The following is a 4,959-nucleotide window of genomic DNA, read 5'->3' on the forward strand; positions in this document are numbered from 1 at the left end:
TATATATATATATATATATATATATATATATATATATATATATATAATGTAGCATATCAGAATAAATCATAAAGAAATACTTTATTCTTATACAAGGAGCGCAACAAATGCACTAACCATAAATAAGGCTTTTCCAGTGTTTGAAAATAACTGAATTAAAGTTCCTCATTGGACTGGTTGGTATCGTTCTCGGATAGCGCTCTGCTGGGCCGCGTTCGATTCTTCGACCGGCCAGCGAAGAATTAGAGGAATTTATTTCTGGTGATAGAAATTCATTTGTCGTTATAATGCGGTTCGGATTCGACAATAAGGTGTAGGTCCCGTTGCTAGGTAACCAATTGGTTCTTAGCCCTAGGAGAGCTGTTAATCAGCTCAGTGGTCTGGTTAAACTGAGGTATACTTAACTTATACAAATAAAGTGGGTGGGCAACCGTCATCATGATACAGTTTTCAGAATTCTTCAGCCTTTGCTAATAGCATGTTATATTTTTGGGTCTCAGTTCTGGAAAAGATGTCTGACCAAAAGCCACTAAGAATGCATGCCTCGAATGCCCATAAGCCTTGTCCATGCCTACCCAAAACTTGAATGCCCATGAGCCTTAGTTTTCAGTGATTAACAGGTTATCATTATAAGAACCAATTGGTTACCTAGCAATGGGACCAAAACTTATTCATAGTTGTTGTTTTGCTCTGACAACTACAGACATACCATAAAAACTTGTACAAAAACTCTGAAAAAGTATTTTCTTTACATCATGGCTACATTTAGTAAAGTTCCTTAAAATCATATTGCCCCTCGCACGTAGACCTCTGTACAAACACTCTACATGGGCATCGTCAGAATTCTGAGCAGTAAAATAATATCCTAAGTACTTTATTTTTAGTATAAAATCTATTCTAGATTTGTTAACAATAGGTGATATATGAGTTGAACAAATCTTACTCTTAGAGAAAATCATACATTTGGTCTTACTTACATTTAACAACAGAAGCCTGTCAGACATAAAATCACGACAAATGTTTACAAGCTGCTATAGCTCACCTGCTGAAGGAGCAAATAAGTTAAGCATACCTAAGTTTAACAACACCACTGAGCTGATTAACAGCTCTCCTGGGCTGGCCCGAAGGATTAGATTTATTTTACGTGGCTACGGACCAACTGGTTACCTAGCAACGGGACCTACAGTACAGCTTATTGTCGAATCCGAACCACATTATGACGAGAAATTAATTTCTATCAACAGAAATAAATTCCTCTAATTCTTCATTGGCAGGTCGGGGAGTCGAACGCTGGGCCAACAGCGTGCTAGCCGAGAGCTCTACCCACCCCTCCCATGAAGAAATAGAACATTATCATTGACATAGAGCAAATGGTTTAAAATCCATGCTGCTTAAATAACATCCCGCTTTAATTTGACTCAGCCTATGTGAGAGGTCATCCACACGTACATTGAACAGGTAAGGTGAAAGTAAACTTTCATGTCTCACTCCGCATGAGGTGGAAAATTCACTCGAAAATGCATGGCCCCATTTGACAATCATTTGCTGATCTTGATACCACTCACCTAGCAGTTTAATAACATAGCAAGGAACATTTCTTTTTGACAGTACTTCAAATAACATCTTAAGAGACACTTTATCAAAGGCCTTAAAACACATCCATGAAACAAGCAATTACAGGTGTTTTAGGAACATTATACTCCTCGGTTACGTGTTTAAGAATATGGACAGCCATTTCCGTTCCATGGTGGGATTGATAAGCGAACTGGTTGTCACTTGTTAATAAGTACTTTTTACAATCTCTCCAACACAACAGCTTCCAAAACTTTTGAGGTAACAGTGGCTAGAACAATCGGCCTATGACTGGATATGTCACTGTGGTCCGCGTTTTTATCTTTATTGAAAAGAGAGTGTGACCCGAATAAGAGCTCTTGGTAAGTATGAATGACAGAAGTAATAGGTGATGAATATACTCAGTAAAACCCTAACTGCCGGATGAGCCTCCGTCAAGTGCTGAAGTGTCAGGCCATCACGTCCAGGGCTACTGGGAGAGTTCAGAGAACTGAAAGCATTTGAAATTTCGTTCAGATTTGTTCCTGTAGCATCTCGCTGACTTTGATGGGACAAGATGAGTAGGGTCGTTAAGCAGTTTAGAATAATGTTCTTTCCATGATTCGGCAATGTTTGCAAAACCACCTAGACATTATTTATTTTGTCTGGTAAATATTTATATAGAATATATGTGTGCGCGTGTGTGCGTGTATGTGCATGTGTGTGTATATACACACTCACACAGAGTAGAAAGAGAGAGAGAACCTCCTCCTTCATCAGAGAGAGAGAGAGAGAGAGAGAGAGAGAGAGAGAGAGAGAGAGAGAGAGAGAGAGAGAGAGAGGTAAAATTGGGATTATAGATCAAACGAATGGCCTGAAATTGAACTCATTCTCTTGAGAGAGAGAGAGAGAGAGAGAGAGAGAGAGAGAGAGAGAGAGAGAGAGAGGAGGAGGTAAAATTGGGATTATAGATCAAACGAATGGCCTGAAATTGAACTTCTATTCTCTTGAGAGAGAGAGAGTTCTCTTCTCCTTTCAAGAGAGATTTAAGAAGAGAGAGAGAGAGAGAGAGAGAGAGAGAGAGAGAGAGGAGGTAAAATTGGGATTATAGATCAAACGAATGGCCTGAAATTGAACCCATTCATTTTTCAGATAGATAGAAGAGAGAGAGAGATAGAGAGACTGCTTCCTTGAGAGATTGAGAGAGAGAGAGAGAGAATCACCATAGTTCATTGAAATATGACAGCAACGCCATTTATAGAGAAGACGAGAATGATAAGACTCTACATATTCTTTGACAAAGCCGAGATGGACAAAAAGAATTGATGGCACGTAAACAATTACAAAGAGGCTTGCAATCAGGGAAAGATGTTTTGCAAAAGCTTCTTCTTCATCTTCCTCTTAAGAATTTCTAGGAAATAAAGAGCTTTTTGCAAAAGGAATTATCTTTTCATTTATCATATTTTTAAAGAAAGACTAACAGTTGGTTTGTGTACTTTTTCTCAAAACCATGTTGTCCTATATTGATTTTTCATTAAATGTTTCATTATATTTTTGAATACTTTCAATGAGATGTCACAGGCCTATAATTACTTGCCTCTAGTCTTGACCACTTTGAAAGTGTAATATATGAACATGCTCATCATAAAGAGATACTTTGTCTTAATAAGTAACTGGCTTTGTGATTGAATGAAACTTTCTTTTATCAGGTTCCAGGGTATCCATTTTAATTTCATTAAACAGAGAGAGAGAGGTAAAATTGGGATTGTAGATCAAAGAATGGCCTGAAACTGAACAAATGAGAGAGAGAGAGAGAAGAGAGAGAGGCTAAAATTGGGATTATATCATCAAACGCAAAGCTGAAGAATTTGAAATTCTCTTCAGAGAGAGAGAGAGAGAGAGAGAGAGAGAGAGAGAGAGAGAGAGAGTTGAAAGTAAAATAATTGTAGATCAGACCAAAATGGCCTGAAATGAAATTCTCTTGAGAGAGAGAGAGAGAGAGAGAGAAATGAGAGAGAGAGAGAGAGAGAGAGGTAAAATTGGGATTTAGATCAAACATCTGAAATTGAACCCATTCTCTTGAGAGAGAGAGAGAGAGAGAGAGAGAGAGAGAGAGAGAGAGAGAGAGAGATAGATAGAGATAGAGATAAACTGGGATTATAGATCAAACATACAATTGAATATCTCTCTTCAGAAAGAGAGAGAGAGAGAGAGAGAGAGAGAGAGAGAGAGAGAGAGAGAGAGAGAGAGAGAGGAGGTAAAACTGGGATTTTAACGAATGGCCTGAAATTGAACCCATTTTCAGAGAGAGAGAGAGAGAGAGAGAGAATATGGGATTGTAATCAAACGATGGCCTGAAATTTCATTCTTTGAGAGAGAGAGAGAGAGAGAGAGAGAGAGAAGGAGAGAGAGAGAGAGAGAGAGAGAGGAGAGGTAAAATTGGGATCGATCGATCAAACGACTGGCTGAAATTGACATCGAGAGAGAGAGAGAGAGTAATGATGAGAGACGTGTAAAATGGGATTCTAGATCAAACGAATGGCCTTTCTCCCATTCTCTTGAGAGAGAACTGGGAGAGAGAGAGAGAGAGAACGGGCGAAATATTCAAGAGAAGACATGATGACATGTCTGTTATGTTTTTAGTAGATGTTGGAAAGAATTGTTTCTGCGTAAACAATGTAAGAGTCTTAAGGGAAAGATGCACCCATTTGCTTTTTCAGCAGAACTGAAGGAATTATTCTAAAGAAGATATTCCACGAGATCATAATGATTACATGACACTGTTAAATCCCAGAGATGTCTATTTACGAAACAGATCGAGGGCAAAGTGTCAGCGTTACTTCCATTTCTTTGAAAGATAAAAAATTTAAATAAGACTGACCAGTCGGCTGAAGAAATTTGAAAATTGACCACGGGAATAATTCATCAGAGCAAAAATAAAGGCCAATGTTGTCACCAGACTGAGCCACTGAGGCTCTATATATATATATATATATATATATATATTATATATATATATATATATATATATATATATATATATATATATATATATATATATATATATATATATATATATATATATATATACATATATGTATAAGTATACTTTTATACATATATGTTTGTGTACATTTACACTATTTATATATATATATATATATATATATATATATATATATATATATATATATATAAACTAATGAAATCATATACATTAAATTTCTCTCTCTCGCTTACCCTAAAACCATAAATCCACTGGGAAATCTCCCTGTTATTACAGTTTAAATGTTCCTCGTTTTTGCCAACGTTTTTAACCTAGCTTTTTATATTTTTTTATCGTCTCAGTGGAACAATGTTCTTCCATCGTCCGCCTGTTGCGTTTATTTGCTATTTGTTTATCTCCGA

This window comes from Macrobrachium rosenbergii, chromosome 15, assembly GCF_040412425.1.
Source record: "Macrobrachium rosenbergii isolate ZJJX-2024 chromosome 15, ASM4041242v1, whole genome shotgun sequence".
Lineage (NCBI taxonomy): Eukaryota > Metazoa > Arthropoda > Malacostraca > Decapoda > Palaemonidae > Macrobrachium > Macrobrachium rosenbergii.